This window comes from Ammospiza caudacuta, chromosome 15 (assembly GCF_027887145.1).
Source record: "Ammospiza caudacuta isolate bAmmCau1 chromosome 15, bAmmCau1.pri, whole genome shotgun sequence".
In the NCBI taxonomy this organism is placed as follows: domain Eukaryota; kingdom Metazoa; phylum Chordata; class Aves; order Passeriformes; family Passerellidae; genus Ammospiza; species Ammospiza caudacuta.
In genome coordinates, this window is record NC_080607.1 from 4,446,431 (window position 1) to 4,467,901 (window position 21,471).

Consider the following 21,471-nt stretch of genomic DNA (forward strand, 5'->3'; position numbering starts at 1 on the left):
GCCTGGCAGGGCAAACCACAGTCATGGCATATAGATCTCAGCTAATTTTCATTTATGGGCCTTGAGACCCTTGGGCATTCCTGTTCTGTTGTTCCTCTGCCCTGTGCAAGCCTCTGGACAGCAATGTGCTTCCCAAAACCTGCACAGGCAACTCTGTTTTCTATACTAAAATGCTGGCTGACATGGTAAAGTTCCAGAGAAACAGGCAAAGAGCCCAAATTCAGTCTCAAAGTATTTTCCAAGGTTGCTCACTTTGCATTCCAGCTCATGTATTTTTGGAACTATGCCACATGGTGCTCCACCTCTAAGATAAACTGCGTGCCTACAAAAAGAAATTGTGTTCTGCTTCACCAGTGCAGTCCCAGGTTCCGCTGTTGCCAAAATGATTTTTGCTTTTATATTTCCTTCATATATATTCATAGCTCTGTAGATTATTGTTGCATAGTTACATAGTTCCTAGCTAACTCCAGTAGTCTTCCTTACCCTGACAGGCAGAAAGAAAAAACCTGGGGGCCCATGGTTAGACTCTCTGGGAGCCAAGGTTGAAACCAGCTCATCGAGATACATTTTCATAAACAAAGTTTAATTCTTATCTAAGAAGGGGGAGAAATCACAAAAGGAGGAATTACCTCATCACTTCTGTTTCTAATTGGGGATTCTTGTCAATTATACTAATTTGCTAAAATTACAAAGCTGTATTCACCCTATGTGGGGGTTGGCATTTTTCCATATCTGCCCCTGGAGGCCCCCAATAAAGATCAGCCTGTATATTACCTCCTATACTAATGTTATCTCAAAAGTGTTTTGTTTTATTCCTAGTTCTTTAAGGCACCACTGCACTTGAGCAAAGCAACAGCAGCTTCCTATGCCATGATTTTACATCCCTGGAATCTGAGCTACACCTAGGACAGAAATGTCAGCTGGTGCATATAAGTTTCTAAGATGTTTAAACAAGACCTACATTTATCAATGGTTTTGTAAGAAAAAGGTCTGTGCCTAGTTTTCCATTAATTCTGGATGAATCCAATTTTAATTAAAAGCAATGTCATACTGCTATGGGTGTAACTGAGCTCAGCAACAAGGACACTGTTCCTGCCGAATGCCTGAATTAACAGGGATTGACTATAAGGCTGATCAAGCAAGAATGCTATTAAAGCCTTTAAGTGTTTTACATTTTCTGGATCAGTGCCCCTGAAAACAGAACTATGCTGAGCTCCCCTATACAGGACAGTCCAAGAAGTTTTAGAGAGGTGACACCCAGGATATAAACTGGAATGAGAAATTTCTGTGATGAAAATTGTGTAAATTATTGTCTTTGAAAAAGTCTCTTCTGATAATGATATCCCTTGTAAATGGCTTTGCAAATGAAATAAGCTGTGACTGTTACCACCATTATTATGTTAGGGTTGCAGTGCTGGAGACAGGCACCCAACTGAGTGCACCAAGGGTCCAAGACAACAGCCAATATTTGTTGATGGACATGCCTTTTACAGGGGGCTCCAAATTCCTGCAGTTGAACACCTGATTGGTCAAGATCTCACTGGCCAATGATAGGTCTGCATTCAGGACTGAATGCGATTGCCTGGGGTCCTAAACTCGAGCTCCAATCCAACCTATCACTGCCTTACCCAGGAACTTGTTTACCTCTGTAACAAACTAGGCTAGCCAAATTTGGTTTCTGTTATGGCCAAATTTATCTGTTCAGCTTCAAACCAGCTGTAGCTGTGACAAGTCACGTTACTCACATGATGTTCTATGTCTTTTGCTGCCCAGTGGCATCCCACTAAAGCAACACCAGTGTTAGCCAGTGTCAGAGCCCACAGAGCTCAGACTAAACCACAGAGATCTTCTTGCCAGTTTCATGGTGAAGGACATGTTCAAATGGATCTGTTCCAAGATGCTTTCTGTCTTCTGGGTTAACTACTCCCATCAGCCCTGTAGTTCAGGATGTCCCACCCAGGCACCGGGGAAGGCTCCTGAGGGTTTTGGCTACATGTTTGCCCAAATCAAAACAATCATCAGTGTCACTATCGAGGCATCCACAGCACTTTCTGCTCCTGCAATCTCCTCCCTGTCCTGTGTCCCCACCCTTCAGCACTCACTATGTGAAGCTGAACTAATTGCTCCCCAGCACACACCCACCCATGGCAAGCGGGGAAAACACTGTCTTCAGCAGGAACATGCTTTTAAGCAGCTTAGGATGAAATCTGACTGCTTTCCACCACATCCTTCATTTCCTCTGCAGTTTTATTTTCAAGCTTGTTTCTGCTTCATTTCAGCCATGCTTCCTACTGATCGACTGTTTTCACACTTTAAGTGAAAAAAAATTAATCAAATGTGAATACATATTGCATTGAGCAAAGTAAAGCACTCCAGAGCAAGGTGGATTGGAAATCTGTTTAAATGAGATTTGAATAACGATTTTTATCATTAAATACCACATTTCAATTTACTGAAATTTAATGCTGATTTTGCATTTTATCTCACTGAAAAGGTTGCATTTTCACTGGCTACTAAACATTAAATTGGAGTGACTCAAGGCCAGGTTAGATGGGGCTTGGAACAACTTGGTCTAGTGAAAGGTGGACTTAAAGGGCCCTTTCAACACAAACCATTCCATAATATAACCATTCCACCAAACTGAGCCTTCTTGCTGTCTTGTGAGTCCATAAGTTTTATCACAGCAAATAAGTATTGTTCAATATGAAATATTGATGGTTAATCAGAATATCGAAAAACATAGAAGACAAACATAAGTCTTGGGATGCAGCCTGCTCTAGCTGCAGGCTGCTTGCAAAAGGGGCATTCACAGGACCAACACAAACTTTAAGACCATGTTGTATGAAAAATAAATTACTAAAATAAGATTTTTATTACATGCCTTTTATCCCTTCTTCACTAATAAAATAATCCTCTTATGCATGCAGTACTGCTCCTTGAGCTTCTCAGAAGAAGCTCTTTCCTAAAAAGGCAAAGGCCTATCCTGTGCCATTGAAGGACAACCTCTTCTCAAGTATCAGTGCCATTACTTCAGATTCATTATGACTGCATACAGCTGTCCCTTCCAGAATTTCCAGTCTGTGAATTTGCTTCCAAACAGAAAACATCCTTGTTTATGTCAGGCTGAATTGCATGTCCCTCCCGAGGCAGCTGGCCAGGAGAGGCAACTCCACTTAGCACAGTTAAAAACAGTAATGGATACAGGACAGACCAATTCAGGAGGTAATTTCATTACTCATTTAGAACAACGGTGAGTTTCTGCCCAAAGGGATGCTCCTGTCCTCCCCACACCAGAGAGAACTTCCTCCCTCTCCTTCCCTTGCACCAGGCTGATGATTATGCTGTAACATGGCAAATCAGATCTCTTTATTCTCTCTCTCATGTGTTTTTTCCAGGGCTACCTTTCACCTGGATCAGTGAACTGACTGATGAAAAGATTCCTTGTGTGCCACCTTTTTTTTCTAAATCTATCACGTATTTCAATTTGAGGTTGGATTGTAAGAAAGCATGTGCCTAGGCAGCATTAGCTCTTCACCTGCATCAGAGAGCAGACAAAGTACATGCTCAGGATGCTGCTGGATGATATGCAGGGGCCTGCACTTTACTTCAGGGTATGATAAATCTAATCCATCTAGATAGACTGTATACAGAACACAGGACAGAACTCTAATTTTGCTAAATTGAGTCACCTTGTTGTAGGGTATTAGTTCAGGACATATAGAGGAATTAGTTTCACCTCATAGCCTCTGAAAGAAAACCCAGACCCTTAAGCTCTCTCCTTTGCTCCACCCCTTTGCAGCCACAACCCAAACCCTGCCTTGGGGTCTGGCATGCTTGACTGCAACATGAGCAAGTGTAATGCAGACTTTTTGCCAGGCTAGCTTTCTGCTGGTTTAGTGAGCTGAAACAGCTTATCAGACAGTCACATAAACATTAGAACCAACTCATGTAGGACCAGACATACAGTGAGTGACCTCTGAAACTGCCTTCAAATCCTGCAGTCTGAGCTGAGGATCACATACAAAAGGGTAGGGAAATATATTCACAAACTCATTAGAGTCTTTATGGTGCTCTGTGGATACAAGTAACTAGGGCTATAAATGAATACCTGAGCACACATCAGCATGGACATTTATAAGTTTCTGAAATGGATAGAAGCCTTTTGATAAACCAGGTAATAATGTCTTATTTCACAGAGGGTAGAAACACCCCTTGAAGTGCTCAATGCCAGCCTGGATGGGGCTTTGAGCAACCTGGTCTAGTGGACGGTGCACCTGCCCATGGCAAGGGGTTGAAATGAGTTGTTTGAGGTCCCTTCCTACCTAAAGCAGTTTGTGATTCTATGATGCAGCAATGGATCACATTTTCTTTCAGCCACTGTAAGCATCCTCCCTTACGAATAACAGGGGCAGTTTGAAAACACATGCATAAATACAACAGAGACATAGAACAGAAAACACCAGCTACTTAAGCCAAACATCGCTCATAAAAATGACTTGTGTTTGAAGTCAGTTATAAAACTGCAAGTGATGTTTTTCATAAAATAAGAAATGCTTTTCTGCAAGCAGCTGGAAGCCAAAGGCAGGTGGCACTCTGTACCAAACACACCTTCCCAAATTCTGTCAGATAGGCCTAAGGAGGAAACTGACTTACTCACCAGGTTGCATGTTCACTCAAACCCAATTTGCTCTCTAGATTTCCAGTGGATGTTCTTGGTTCTGGCTGCTTGTGAGTTAAGCTGTTCCTGCAAAAGCTCTGGTCATTACTGCCCGAGATCTACAAAAGTACAGCAGGCACATCCTCCTATACTTCTAAGATCCAAGCCCTTGCCTTCCTAAAATGCTAACAGAACTTCTGTTTCCCTTTTTCTCCATCCTTCTTTCCCTCCCTTTCCTCATTCACCCCCACATCAATTCCTGTTAAAATCTGAGTAATCAAAATGAGAAACCAAAGCTATCTACTGTGTGAACTGAACTGGGTAAACAACTTATACAAAAAAAAGAGCAGTTTTTAGAAAGGTAAGCTGAATCTGTATAGCTTTTGCTGCAATATCTACCAGGTAAAATCAGTAGCTTCTTTTTTCCTTACCCAAACTTCTCCACACCAAATTCCATGGGTTAGATCAAGTCAGAGTTTACTTTAACAGTGCAAGTTAAGGTAGATCCTACTAAGTGAAATTCAGGTAGGTGCATTTGGAATATAGAAAATATTCACATGCTTAAGACAGTTTCACATCACAGATCTTACAATGGAAATCCATTATCTCAAGGGCAATTGCCAACTAGGATGTGCAGTTATTGTAAACAGACCCCCAGAAGATTTTACTTCTTTCAAAACTAACTGAAGATCTCAATACAATTTATTTAGTTCTAATACTCTAGTTCTGAATAAAGGTGGACCACCACATGGGTTTAATGCTTAACCCCTCCGTGTTTAGAAAGACTTGATTACAGCAGATCAATTCCTGATTTCATCCCCTAGAAATCAGCATGAGATGAGGATGCACCACACCAAAGCAACAATGAAGGAAAAAGCTGACTACACCCAAGTCTAAAACTAGTTCCTCAGTTAAGAATTAAGAGGAAGTTTCTCAGAAGCCTGATCACAGCCTCTTTTGCAGGTAAGGACAGCACAGCAGGAACATGGGCAAGGTTTCTGTTTATGGGACCTGGATGCAATTGCAGAACCATAGAAGCTGGAAGAGATTTCTGGAGGAGTGATTACTCTCCAAGCAAGAGTCATTTCAAAGCTGGATCCAGTTGTTCAGGGCCTTATAGATTTAAAAATCTCTAAGGATGTAGATCCTAGCATTACATACCATTCTAATTGCAAAAGTAGTTTCCTTTTATCCAACGGGAATTTCCTTTGCTGCAAGTGGTATAATCAATGAGATTTTTAACCTGAAAATATCACAGGCCAGAATAAAAAGAAAAATTAAAATGAACACATCAGAAGAATTTAAAAATTCCCTTTCTAAAACTGTTTTATAATGAATGAGTCAACTCAGATACTTCACATTAAAGGCATAGGTGGAGCAGAAATTAATTTCCTGGTAAGCTTTTCAGGGCAGATGTTAATATATCAAAATAATAGGCTTAATACTAAATTGATTGCCAATTCTGAAAAATGTTCAATACTTTCCAGAAAAAGAACATGTGAAGAACTGTGCAAGATCTGAGTATTGCATCATCAGTCTGATTCAGTTCAAGAGCAAATGTCTAGGATACAGCAAAAGAGGAGCACCTGACAATAATTCCCCTTTGCTTGTACATCCATCTGTACTTCAGGCAGTGTCTGTCTCTCCTGAGTCCTGCAGAAGCTTCTTCCCCAGTGCACTGAAACACTGCTGTTCCTTGTAAACACAGAAGTTATTTATTCTCACACTTTGTGCTGCAGAAAAACAGTAAGGCAGCCTCACCCATGAAATATTGAGACTTCCTTGAGACACAAAAATTATCAAGAGCTTGACCTATTATTACAAAATCACTCTTTCACCCCACTAATAAAAAAACTCCCAAAATATGCAATATAAAATAGCACATTCTGAAGATTTTATCAAAAACTAACTCTGACAGACCATTTGAACAGCTCTGAGCAGTCACAACTCCCATTGCCCACACATGCTGTCCAGAGATGGAACTTTCCAATGCCCTTGGCAAACAGCAAGGATAAGAACGCCAGCCTCAACCCTAAAAAAGCCTGACAAAAATCTTCTCTACAGACAGGCTAGCTTGCCAACACTCACCTGGAGAGAAATTACCAAATACTTCTACTTGGTGTAGTATTTCCTTTCCATAACATTACTTGCACATTTCTCCCATATTAACCTTTAAGCAGAATTTAAGCTGATGCAGGCATCTTAGAGGTAAAATGAAAGCCCTAGTTACTTCTGTATTGATTTTATTCACTCCAACATTACTCTTTTTTCCTCCCTTTCCAAGCTTCATTGCCATATCCTTTTGCAAAATGGCAGCTGTATTATTATATACCCCATGTCTAGTATTGCAGTGTTATAGTTGGGGTATCTAAAAAAATCCTCAGAAAATATTTAAAATGTTCTGAAGAAGGGTAATCGCACCATAAGATGTAAGAAAGACAGTATTAGTCAGGTGAGTTGTGGTACAATCAGGTGCCAAACCCAGTTGTAAAGAGTATCATATTTGTTTAAGCCACCATGAGGGAACCAAAGCATGGGTACTCTTTTGAGCCTTGTCCACAGCAATTCCAGCTAATGAGCTTTAGCTGACTAGTGGAGAGGTCTGAAAGCACCCACAGAGCACAGGACATTTAGCTGTCTGGGAAACCTCAGTAATTCAATTACTCTGGATCATAATAACATTTTAAAAGTAAAATGATAGTAACTCACCTTACCACTGAACATTTCCTCAGCACCTCAAGAGTCAGGAGCAAGGTGTCCCCAGGGAGACACAAGGTTCCTGAGACCATATGCCAGCACAAGTGACCATGAGGGGCTAGCTCAGCAATACCAGCAGACTGCACCACCCCAGTCCCTACTCTTTCAAACTCCAAATATCTCAAGGATTTGCAGATTATAGCTTTTATTTAATGAACTGGAAATAATGACATGCTTCTGTGACTAGATGCCCTTCTGCAGGTCAGGAGCAGATAATAAACACAACTGAAAAGCACAGTTCACTTGAGTAGTTTATGAGTTTAAGTTAGTGAAGTCTGTCTTTACAATTCAGTAAAGAAGTGCTTAGCAAGCTGCTACATCAGCCTAAAACTGCAAGAAATTAATTCTGCCAATAAATATGCAAACATAACAAAGCATAGGTGACAAACAGGAAATAAATAGTAACTGCACACTGAAGCCATATCCAGCTTCCATGAATCCAAAACCACCTGCTTTTCTAACTCCTGTGGAGCAATATGAAAACAATGCTATTGCAACTGGTTGGTATTTTAATGTTGTATTATTTCTGTAGTAGAGGCAGCTGGAACTACAACCACAGCGTAAGAAAGTGCCACCATCCCAGCTAATGATCAGACAAAGAGGGTACATTAGGTCTTGCTGTCACAGATGTTTTAATACTCCAACCACAACCTGAAAACACCACACACAAGGTGAGGCTGAATGTCTTGAGCTGCAGGAACTGTATTTGACTTTACTGGGTATTTCTACTATAATATTTTGTTGAGAAGTTGTACTGATTTTCCCAATGAAAACTGATCAGAGGGGCCATTTTAGCCTGCCAGGCTGCATATACCTACTCCACCATTTGAAAGGATTTCTCTTGTGCACAGAGCTCTAAAGCTAATCCTACAAAGCCCCACGAACAGCGTTCTGATGAAGTGTTAACTGCAGAATAAATCAGCTTAAATCCAGGAAATTGTTCCAACAGATTAAAGTCTTGATGCCAAAGAGAAAGGAGGAAGTCCTGCTCCCACTTTAGAAATATCTCACTTTGTTTTGAGCCTGCAACCCACTATTTCCATTTGGTGGTCTAAAATTTTTTATCAAAAGAGACAGTGAATAATGGGTTCACATACATGCCATGCTGCTAAGACTGTACTTGCATCATATCCTCTTCAAAGACATCTTTTTGAAAGTGAAGAGCTTTGATCTATTTATTATTCTTTACAAGGAATTCATTGCACACCTTTGATCATTCACATCAGCCTTTTCAGAATCTCTACCTGTTTCACTGGGTCTTTGAGGGCGATGGGACTAGAACTCATGCAGCACTCAACACAGCTGTATTGTGAGCTTACACACCAGTTTCCTAGTTTGATCACTTATTTTTCCACAAGCATCTAACCTTCAATTTGCTTTTCTAAACAATAAGATAATATTTTGATAGAGCTGCCTATTATAAACCCCAGTTCTGCCTCTGACTGGAAAACCAATTCAGAGCTCATCACTGTACACATACAGTGGGGGCTGTTGTTCAGCCACATTACATCACTGCTGAATTTAAAATGCTGCTTTCTCACTTAGTGCCACAGGATTTTTTTCATGTTTCCTCAGAGCTAACTATGATAATGTATGTTTATTGATACAAATAAATGTCACTTGTCTTCAGTTTCTTTTTCTAACTTTGACTTCTCTGTGCTTTTGGCTTCCACATCATTCTCTGGCAATGGTTAATATTGTGAAAACACTGTATAAAATAGATCTTCCATCTGTCTGATTTATAGCTATATTTTTATTGGATGTCCCAACAGTCTTCATGGTCTCAGAAATGCCAATTATTCTTCACTCACCTCCTGCACCAGTCACCCTTTCATAAAGCTTTACTACTTCCCTTTGTCCTCCCAGTGGCTTCCTTCTGAGGAGCAAAGTCCTAAACCGTTTAACGTCTCCTCTCTTCTAATTCCATGCCTTTGATCTCTCTCTTTTCTAGTTCTCTTATACTCAAGAGTTTGCTCATTATGCTGATAATGGCCTCCAGTGTTGATTATTCATATGATTTTACTGCTTTATAGGACTTCCTCAGGGAGATCTATCAGAGTTTCTCTTTGGAAGTGTGCCTTAATGCTGCCACAAACCTTCATAAATGTTTATGCAACCTTTGACATAATGCTCTGCTTCCCCCATCACTCCCAGAGTTGGGAATTTCATTCAAAATATTTTACTACATAATTTTAAATCTAATGCTCATATACTTCTCTCTTGACCTCAAGTTGACTACAACTTTTTTTTTAATTAGCCCTTTCATGTACATTTGCTCCATTCGTGTATGAGCTACATTAGGAGCTGCAAAGAGAAAGTATCCATCCACTGCAGAGAAATCCTACCCTCTCCTCTCCTTGTCCAAGAGCTTTGATGAAACAAAGGGTGCAGAGGGAATCATCACAAGCTCAGGCATTCATTTCTTTTCAAAACAATGGCTTGATCTGGTTTAGTTGAGTAAGGTCATCATTATCTCTTTCTAGGCTGTACTCTTGGTCTTCTTGGACCCCTCAGGCAATGCTTCTCATGTCAATATTACTCAATACAGTGAAGTCAGAGACCAGTTCCTTCCATCTATCTGAACCTCCTGTTTGGCACAGGAACACAATTTTTTTTCTGCAATTCCTTTACCAAACCACGCATTGGAATTAAGTAGTCTTGTTTCTCTTGGGATCTTTTGAGTCAGTGTGAAATAACTTTGCATTGAATGAAGGGACCAACAATTTCCACTGAAGTTCAATACAGTGGCACGTGATACACTCCTGTTAAACATTCACCTCAGTTAGAGATTAAATGTTTTGATTTTCCTCCAAATGAAGACGTAATCAGGGAAGAAACCAAGAAAGACATAAAAGCTCCAAGGCTACTTCTCCTGCAACGCCTCTGCAGACAGCTTGGAAGAAAATAGAACCCTCAGCATCATTGATTGAAAGCTGTTTTCTACCTTCTACTATGCAATCAGCAGTAATAAAAGTCATGGCTCTTCATCAAGCCACTGCAGGAGAAACAGCACAGCACCACACAGATTGGGGTGACTCTGTTAACGCAGGTGCTCAGAGGAAGAAGCAGTAGCTGTCATTGTTAAAATGTGATTGTTAAAAATTAGCAGTATACAGGCATGCCAGTGAAATAAGGATGGAACTTTCTCATAGTTGCTCAGAAACCACTGCAGGCCTTGTCTGCTTGGCCAGACAATAGAAAGAAATCCCTCTCCTACTGCAACTGCACCCAGGATTCAGAGGCATCAGAAGATGCTAGGAGGAAGGCACCTCTGCTCCCCACAACCTGGCTTTCCCTGTACCTCTGATCCACACAGGTTATTGAACCCTGCTGCAAGGAAGCAGAGACCAAGGGCATGGAGCAAGTCCCTTGATGGATGGAAAGGTAAGTGCCAGTCTTGAAAGCTGAGGTCCCAGACCCTGGAATCACTGCTGCTCAAAACCTTGGTGTTTCCTTAAAAACACAAAAGAAAATGTGAGTCTAGTGATTAAGGATAGGCTAAAAATACTTCAGACTTCACTAAATGAAATGTTTAAAGGTCAGGATTTAAACTCTGTCAGCTTTTCCTTACTGAATGTTTTGACAATACAAAGACTGTATTTGCTTAAGTAATTTTTGGGCCAACAAGGTGACTGATGATGGCTTCTGCATAAGCAGTTCATTTAGGATAAAAATAGCAGCATAAGTGCCATGTTTATAATCAATCCATTGCCCAGAACAGTTGAAGACTAGAGATCTGAGAAAACATTAATATATCACATCAGTGAATAAAACTATTGGAAAGCAAGATATCTGTATTACAACACTTTTCAGTTCAGAGAATTAGTGATCAGATAACAAATTAAGCTTTCTGGTGCAATGTGTTTTAAGCCATTCCAATTTTTTTCCCCAAGAACTACTATCTACCAATAAGAGAAAGCAGAGATTCATATTCTGGAAACCTCCCTAAATGGCTGAGTAATATGTGCCTAAACACTTATTTTATGAAAATGAAGTACTGACAGTATTTCTCCTGCATTTATACACAGTTTAAAATTCATATTTCTATTCTACTGTAATTCTAATTTCTTCACAGCTTACTATGCCATACAAGGGACTTTATCCTATTTCTTATCTCTTCCTTTTTTTAAAGGGAGCACAGGCTTCTCTGACTGTTTTATTGCTTTTATTGTTAAGAGACTGTTGTCTTTATTAAAGAAAAATAAAACAATTGAAGTCAAGAGGGGAAAAAGCAGTTATCTTTTATAAGGCCCAAGGAAAAACATGCATTACTCTTCTACTACTGACAAAAAAAAAGATAATAAAATACTCAGTGAATGTCTCCATCTGTCTGAGAAATCCTACGCAGCACAATTTCCAAAGCTGGCATTTGAAGGCTGTCTTGGGCTTGTTTCACAACCTCAAAAACATGTTTTTAAACAAGGAAAAAAGAAGAAGAAAGTTTTTTCCCCAGATCAAACCAGCTCTTGAGGACATTTCTTGAAGCTCAGCATCAAGAGACACAAGCACTGAGCTCACTGTCCCTTCCCAAAAGCTGCTTCTGCGCTGCCTCCCAGTGCTGCTGAAATTCCTACAGAAATTCTGCTTCCTTCAGGACACCATAGTTTAAAAAATAAATAAATAAATAAATAAAATAAAGGCAAAATCGCAGACTCCTTAAACAATGTTCAGTAAGGAAATATAATTATCTAACACCTAAAACCACTGCCAGAAATGGAATGCATTCACGAGGAACAGGCACCAGACCCTCCCTCCTGAGAAACCAACTGGTAAGCTCTGCAAATAGTTTTAAAGACATTTTTATACTGGTGTGAGTGTAGCATACATATAATTATAGCAGCCTAGAATCCCCCTTGAGAATACTTCATTTAGGCCATTACTACCAAATGTCACATCAAAAGCCATTGCTTACAGTGTAAGCTCCATCACTATCCAAAGGGCTTGATGGGTTCATTATTCTTTTGAAGCTTCTGAAGTCCACGTGACCAGGCAGCCCTGGTGTTGACACTGTTGTTTCCCAGATTTCAAGAACTGCTCAAATATCTGGATACAGGCCTGTCACGCTACCTAAAATTCAGAAACTATTGCCAACATTCCTATGCATTTACAAATAATTAATGAAGACATAGTCAACATCAACAGGAGACCAAACAAACAAAACCAGTAAAAAACATTTGGTTAAGAAAGGCACAAAAGTCTCTGTTACTACTTTGCTATGACTATCTCAGACCAGAGAGGAACCAGAAAGGTGGCATGTCCTTAACACTGGAAAAGATCTCTAAGATCATTCAGTCCAATAACTAAAACACTAAATCATAAAAAAAATCTTCCATTTTCCACCCAAAGTATTGATATATCAGAAAGTAAGATTTGGGCGGGGGGGGTGGTGGCAAGCAAGTATGACAGCATTTTTTATCCCTGCACCTCCACCTCTATGCTTCCCAGAATGCCACCACAGAACTTCAGAAGAACCAGGATAGCCCCCAAGGAAATCAGATCAGCAAAGGTTTTTAACTTCCTTGCAGGTCCGAGGTGAGAACTGGAACACTGGCTGAGTGACAGGGAGTGCTGCAGTACAGTCAACTATTTTTAAAGCAAGTAACACCTCTGAGTAACCATCACAGACCTGAGATGGCTCCTTCCCTTGAAGCACAGCCACAAAAAATCAGTCAGCAATTACTATGACCAAAGAGTCCAGTCACAGATCCTCTGACCACATGCAATACATCCAGACAAGCACATATTCAAACACCAGGACAACAAAAAACAATCTGGCCTTAAGTTTTTTCAAAATCTTCTCCAACTGCAAGCATCATACTTTGCAATTCCACATAAATAACTCTTTTGCACGTTCGAAACAGGAGAAATGCTCATATTTTTAAGATTTGAACTGCTGCTGAAGAGATCAGAAAAAAAGCATTTGGAGAGCAACAGAGCTCACCCATGCATGGAGGTGCTTCCTGAAGCTTGGCTGGCAGGGGGAAATACTTTGAGTTGTTTGGGGCATTTTAGTAGAAGCTTAGAAAAACTTTGTGATCCCTTGAAATCACAGGCAACTTGTCTCTGGCTCCTGCCTCATGTGGTCAACCCCACAACTGAGTCCAGGGGCAGGATAGCCATGAGCTCCAAGTCTATTTAAAGCAGTTACAAATACAGAAATTAAGTGTCCAAAAGGTATTGAATATCTGGACAATGGTTCTGCTCAGTGGCAAAAAAAATATTTTAAACCTTTACTCTCTTATGTCAAGACCCCCACCAGATATGGCAGCATTCCCAGGCTGGGCTACACCTGGATCTCTACAGCACACAGCCCATATTGCTGCTCCTCCCTGTGGTGGAGGCCTTGCTTTTTCTTCAGTGTGGCAGTGGGAAACAACAGAATGACATCAAAGCAAAGATGACCTGAACTACTCCATTAGCTCTTTTTATACAAAGCTACAGCCCCCTCTGTGCTTTTGTATTCACTCTGCTGGAAAAGTCCAGCCCTTTTGCAACTTAGACATTTGTGCCGAAATCTTGGCAATGACAGGTTAGTAACTGAAAAATATCAGTTGAGAGCCCTAGATCATGCCAACTCCTCAGTTACAATAATTCAGTTCTACAGCAGAGCAGCACAAATTAGCGTGGTGCCCGACACTACCAAGTCACATTACAGCCAGGGACACAACCCAGAGCCACAGGTAACACAGGTAAGCCAAGGACTCACCAAGGAGACATCCTGATGGAAAATTTGCTAAGCAACAACGACTTCCTTATGTTTCTTACAACACCACAGCAGCAGCTACAGTGGTTGCATGATATAGGCATTGCACAGTTTAAAATGCTGAATAATGCCCTCACTTTGAACCAGCAGCCTGGTGGTCCCTCAGTTCTGCTCTCAACTCCAAAGCAGTCCTGGACCCCCACAGGCACTTGACCATGCTCACCTGTGTGGGGATGGAGCAGAGAGGCCACTCACTGACCAGTGACCTCACAGACTGTTTAATAAACATGAATTGGCAGGAATACTTGGTGAGTGTTCCATCCACCTACTGCTAGAAGTAATAAAAAAACAAATCTCACTGACTTTTTTTTACCCCAATAATGAATGCTTCCAATTAACTACTTAAAACATGTCAGGAAAGAAGAGTTTCATTCTGTGGCTGAACTAATCCACATGAAGATTTTCACTAAACTCTATGCCTTTCTTTAGGTCAGCCAATGGATCAAGTCCAAAGGCATTGTAAAATGAGAAAAAAAAAATCTTAACTGCCTTTCCTGAGGGCCATATGATATGTATTTGATAACCTTTTCAACCAAACTAAAGGAGAAAGGAAGTTTAATTTGTAACAAGGGGCGTTTCTTTCTGGAAAACCATATCAGAATGAACTGCATAAGCAAAATTGCAAATGTAGAGCTCTTATACAATGATTAAAACCACTTCTTTGTCAACTGAGCAGCCAGTCCTTGCCCAGCACTCCCAGCGCTGTTGTCTTAGTTCTCCACCAAGGCAGAGATAAACTGCGCAGCATGTGAGCTGGCAGAACAGAAAAGCAGACTTAAACCACTCCCCAAGTCACATCTGCCATCTGGAAACAAGCTCTCCTTTTCCACTCCGAGTAATAAAACTACACACTTACACAAATCAAGTTTTTCTTTCTACCTATGCAAAGGTAGAAATAACCTTCACATCCTGAAACCATTCCCCCACCCCCAGATTCTACTGGCTAAGTAGTAGCCAAAACTACCACAGCCAAAATAAACTGTTAAAAACACAAGCACCTAACTTCAGTTTCCACACAAAAACGGACCAAAAAAACCCTCAGCAGAAAACTACTACATGTGACAACAGTACTGGAGAATCCAGGCAAATTTTCAAGAACACATCTGAAAAATCAATTTAGAGAACAGAAATTTCAATAAAGATCTATGTCCTTTGTATTTATAAAACTTAAATGTACACAGACACCAAATAATTCTAGAACACACTATAAGGGTATCAGCAGCAAAATTTGTGAATTTCCAGTTATATTTTTAAAGTATTTATTATGCTTATAAATAAATTACAATAAAGTCCATATATAGGATAAAAAGTATTACTAGATCCTCATTAATTTACATAATGCACTAAACCTCTTCCTTAATCACCGCCTTTGTTTAAGGAACTCCAGAGGTTAACCCAGGGTCAGACTGTTTATCTGCCTCAGCACAGAGAAACCATCAAAGACACAATCACAAAATCAACTGAATTAGGATCTAGGTGTAATTCATACACCAAGCTGTGTTAATCTAACTACAGCATCAAATGGGACCATCTGAACTAGGAAGTGCATGCACAGACACCAGACTGCAGTCCAGCCCATAAGGTCGCAGTTTCAGTCAGCAGCAGCAAGCACAGATATGCACTTACCTGACTGAACTGATTCTAATTAAACCCCACATGTGTATACTGCCAGTACAACACCACTAAATCAGCATCAATTTGTAATTTGTTGGGCTCTTTTTCAGCCCAAGCTCATTGCAGACTGGGCTCACTGAGGGCACAGGACAGGCAGAGCCTCTCCTGGCCGCACCGCCAACATCCAGACAGCTCCAGAAAACCCCGAGAGGGAGAGCCCCTGCCTGCACCAACACGCAGCTGAAAGCACAGAGGGGGGGCATAAGTGTCAATTTTCCCAGGGAGAGAGACTGCAAAGAGCCTTTTGCAGCACTCTACTACACACTGTACTCATGAAGTCCAGAAAAAGGGGCAAGGAGCAGTGAAAGTCTCGTGAGGATACAAGCTATTCTATGAGAACAAAGAGAAAGGCTGGCTGAAGATCTGCAGAAAAACCCTCTGAGAGTAATAATGGAGAAATAAAACAACAGATTAAGTTCAGCACAAATAAAGTTCCAGTCTGAAGATATATTGTCCTTATTTCACATATAGAGTGGTGTGCTCCAAACTGACCATTAACATTCAGAAAATCTTGCTGGAGTCACAACAGATTGATTAAAGCATCAGTTCAGACATTGAACACATGAAAAAATAATGTTAGAAAATTATTAGTAATGAAACTACCATATAAAAATATAGAATGGCTACATCTTAAATCCTGGATGCAGTGCCTGCTCCATCCTTTTAAGAGAACATAATGGTAAGGAAAATATTTTTTAAAAGGAAACAAGGTTTGAAAATACAAATGAGAAATAATCAATCAGGCTAGGGTTCTTCTGCCTGGAAACAGAGATTGCTGCAGTGACATACAACAGAAATCTGTAAAATCATCAACTGAATGGAGAAGGTAAATTGAGATCAGTTATTCACTGTGTCCAAACAATACAACAGCTAAGAGATAGGAAATGATGCCAGCAACTGCCAAATTCAAAACAAAACAGAGGTAGTCAGCACCTACAAGGTGATTCTGTGCTCTGGAAAATCTCCCCTGGGATGTGGCAGTGCCTTACATTTAAATGGATGGGAGACAAGGGCTAGTTCACAGAAGAAAAATACATTTATCATGAACAAAATAAAAGCAAACAACATCTACCTCTTGATATCCTACAAATGACAAAGAGACAGGAGGGCCATCAGGCAAAGGTTTATATTACACATCCTGATCTTATGATCTTCTCTTTTTGGTAACCGTTAGAAAAGAACAGTGTTCTTACATGACAAAAATCAATTATGTCTCTGGTACTCCTCAGGACTTTTTTGAACTCACTCAGCTTACTCACCTGACAAAAGCTGATTTTCTGGGGAGATGAGGACACAGAGGGGCTGGATTAGTACTCTGATTATTCAGCAAATTGAACTGGGTCAGGAAAACCTCCAGTAAATGCTGAAGGTGGTACAAAAGAGAGCAAGAATATGTGACCACCTCTTTGGCATGGAAGCCAGTCTTTTGATCAGTTTAAGATGTAACACACAGCTTCATCACCAAAGCAGAGATGAAAAGGAAGTAACTGATGGCCTACTTTCTCTGTTTAAACACACAGGTAAAAGCCACAATTCCAGCTCTTGTGGACAGAAAAAATAGTGCAGCTACACATCTTTAGTCCATCTGCTAACTACAAAGAGAGTCTGGTTTATATATGACCAAATAGTAAAGGTTACTTTAAAATTAAACATTACATTTATAACCTCTCCTAGTTTTGTATTACGTAAATAAGGAAAACCCCTTTGGGGAAGTAGGCCCATTGTAAATACAGAAATGCATCCAAGTCTGGAAAGGACAATAGCCAAATGAAAACAGAGCTATTCCTTCCATGCCTCCCACAGCACTCATTGGATTACCATAATAAATGGTGCTATACCAGTCACAGAATACAATGGGATATGACCAGATAGAAAATGGTGAGTGATCAATAAGGTCATTAAAAATCCATAAATTCCATGTGTAATTCAGAATTTACAAGAGCAGACCTGAAAACCAAGTGAGGTTATTGAAGTCTCTCATCAATTCTGCTTTGCACAGCAGTAGGCACAGTTATCCAACCCTTTCCACAGCAGGACCAAATCACAACTGCTCTGCTTTACAACGGACTGGACTGGCCAGGACACTGAGAATGCCCAGAGAGAAGCAACACAGGATTTTGTTATTCCTCCCAAACCACATTCACATAAACATGAAACCACTGAGGAGCAGTGAGACACCTAACAGGACCACTGTCTTCCACGTTACACAAGGAAGCTACCAAACCACTCAGGCTCCTGGAACCATCCCAGGTTAAACCAGGCCATCATATCCACAGACTGAAACAGCCTGAGCCAGCCCTGCACAGTGCCCAACATGGGCAGCACTGACATATTTACTTTTATCCAAGACACAGCTGACACAATGAGCACAAGATAAGCTCTGCTCAGGGAGGGTTATGGTGTCAGCACTGCCTATGGAAACAGAACTGAGGGTTTGGCTTCGCCATTTTCCAGGAAGAAACTAAGATACTGTTTGTGAGAATGAAAATGAAGTATAAAATTAAAACCCCTAGTCTCTTCTTACACATAAAAAAAATCCCCCCCAAAATTTAAAGCCGAATTGCTTTCTTTTTTGTTTTTATTTTCATCCTTAAACTATACTACCATTATATTTTTGTGCTTCTTACTGAAATACCTATATGTTACTACTTTGCTGTAATGCTTGCCTTGAGCATACAATAGAAGAATGTTTTAAAAAGAAGTCTCAGAAGTATCTCTAAAAAGATTTTATAGCATATCTTTAAGGAATCATAGTACGTGTTGTATGTAATAAACTTCTGAAATCTAAAGGTACCACTACACTTACACTTTCCAATGGAAAACACTGAGGACTGTGTATGACCAATGTGAAATAAGAGCTGCAAATGGGAGCACTGGAGGGTTTCTGAAGATGAGATTAGAAAAATCCAAATCAAACACCTTTATTAATTTCAATTAATTTTTAACCTCAGATGAAGAATGAGTAGCCAGGAATATACTTACAGGCTCCAATAATGCTGCTTCGAGCAGTTGTATAATTTTAATTCTATAATATTGTTTAATTTTCATTGTGTAATATTTCCAGCTTCTACCTTTGCAAACATCTTCATACAAGGCAAATATAAGGCACATGAAGCTGCTGCCCTAAGACACGGTACTTTGTGTGCCACACAGGGCTCAAAATTCCAAATAAATAATTGAAATTGGAACAGTCATTGCCCATTTTGAGTCCCCTCAACAATTACCAGTCCAGGGGCCAATAATCCAGATGAATCTTACTGATCACTTTGCTTCTTCAGTGCTCCACCCCAGTTCACTAAGTGAGACATCTGGTAAGGTCTGCTCACCTAGCCCAAGGGAATTATTGTGCTAGAAAACTTTCATGTTAATTTTAAATTGAGCTCCCTCACTTTACATCACCTTTCTGCTCTTTCCCACAGACTGATGCTCTGCTGCTGCTGCACCTGGTTTGCCAGGCTCCATCATTAGGAAGACAAATGTTTCTACAGACAAGGCAAAGCAGAAGCTAAAGCAATGAGCCTCCAAGTCCTCTGACCATGGGAAACTCACAAGCATGCCTGACACACAAAGCAGAACCAGATTCTTCATAGAATGGCCTGGGTTGGGAGGGGCCTTAAAGCTCACCCAATACCAGTCCACCTGACACGGGCAGGGACATCTTCCACCAGACCAGTCTGCTCCGAGCCCTGTCCAACCCAGCCTTACATACTTGTATTCCATTCCTCTCCACTTGCAACCCCCATCTTCTCATCACCTCAGTATTCAAACACAAAAACTCCTCTGGATTTCCCAGACACAATCCCCTGATCCTCACCAGACAGTTCCTGTTCTCTGGAGCAAACACACGTGTGACCAAGTCACAACCTCACGGCAATTCCTGCTGTGACTGTACTTTATCCCGACACCATCGCACAGCGGCTCCAACACCCCCCCAGAGCCGCCGGGCAGCGGGACAGGGCTCACAGCCTCGCTTGTTCTGTAACACCCCATCTTCTGTAGCGCCCTTTAGAATGATTGTCTTTGAGGTAGCAGAAGCCTCTGATTTCGAGACAACGTATTTAATTACTCCTTGTGACTTACACTAAATACAAAATATTCATTAAACAGAAAAAAGAGACATAATGTATCAAGCCAACGAAAATCCTCAAAAGCTATTCCCTTCCCATTCATATCCCTACAAGGCTGGGCCGAATTAAAGATAAACATCCAGTGCGCGTTGTCCGAACTAAATAATAGAAACGAGAATTCTGAGATCTGAATACCATAAAGAAAAGCTATAAATTGAAACAAAGCAGAACGCCCGACGCACTCCCGTCCGTTATTTACATGAAAAAACCATCTCCGCAATAACCTCGGGCACTTCCGAGGCGTTTCCCCCACTCCCAGCGCAGCCCGGCGTAACGAGGATCATTTCCCACTCCTGCGGGGGGAGCGGGTCCCTGGGCCGGCGCCTCACAGCGGCGCCGGGCTGCGCTGAGCCCCCCCTCCCCTCAGCGGCGCGTCTCGGCGGGGAGGCGGCGGCACCAACCCTCCTCGCGGTGAAATCATCCCCGCCGGCGCCGGGGCGCGGCGGGACACACAGCGCCCGCGGGCGCGGCTACTATTGACTCCGGACCGCCCGCCGCTGCCGCGTGGCACTTGCTGCCCAGGGGCAGCCGCACGTCTCGGAGCCGCAGCGGTTCCGCGGGGTCCCGTGGGTGCGGGGGGGGATCCCGGCGGGGCCGGCCTGGGACTCACCTGGACCGCGGCACCTCCGCACTCCGCCCGCCGCGGCTCGGAGCTCTCTGCGCCTGCGCGGAAGCCGCCCCTGCGCGGGGTCGGGACTACAAACAACATGGCGCCGCCCCCACGGCCCTCGGGCGGCGCCTCTCGCAGCTTCCCCCTCCCGCCGGCAGATGGCGCCGCCTGGCTGTGCGCGCCGCCGGGCCCGTCCCGGCCCCGCCCCAGCCGTGAGGGCACCGCGGGCGGAGCCGTGCCATTTGGGCTCGGGATCACGCCGGTGCTGCCGTGGCTCGGTAGGGTGAACTCCTCTGAGCACGGCTGTCCCTCCGTCGCCGCTCGAGGGCCGCAGCCGTACCCGTGCCATAGCAAGCTCGCTGCCTGTCTGGCAGCGTTCCGCGGAGGCCGCGTGCTATCCTCCACCTCCTCCTGCCTTTCCCCCTTTCTAGGGGCGTCTCCAAGTGGAAGCACTCCCTTCCCGGAGTAGTGTGGCATTTCCAGGGCCTCTCACCTTACCCTCGGTAGAGCTTTACCCTAAACATTTAAGATCGAGGTATTTCCCCAACCTAGCCTGTGCCCTGGTTTCTGGTGCTATCCTGTGGTCTTTGCCCTAGAACAAGTCTTGGAGCAAACAGCAGTTCAGGCAGACCACACCAGCTGTATTGACTGTGCCTCCCTACGAGGATCGGGATTTTCTTTGAGATCCCTCTTCAGAACTGTGCACTCAGCGATCACTGGGTTCAAGCCAGCCTGGCTGAGATGTCCCCGTGGTGGAGCTGAGCGTACCCAGGGAGGACCGAATGGCCAGGCCAGCCTCACCTGGGAGCCCCAGCCCAGCCTTGGGAAGTGTCATTGCCCCTCAGCCCAGTGCCCTCCTCCTTGCCTCACTTACAGGAAGGTG

General features: G+C 42.3%; 1 protein-coding gene across 2 annotated transcripts in view; it reads right to left on the reverse strand.

The window, feature by feature from the left end:
* NDRG3 (NDRG family member 3) overlaps nucleotides 1–20,636 on the reverse strand; it is a 56,924-nt gene extending 36,288 nt beyond the window's left edge. For both annotated transcript variants that reach the window (XM_058814860.1, XM_058814859.1), the window contains exon 1: nucleotides 20,589–20,636. The gene's annotated coding sequence lies outside the window, so the exon portion shown is untranslated. The remainder of the gene's footprint in view (nucleotides 1–20,588) is intronic.
* Nucleotides 20,637–21,471: the final 835 nt, after the last annotated feature.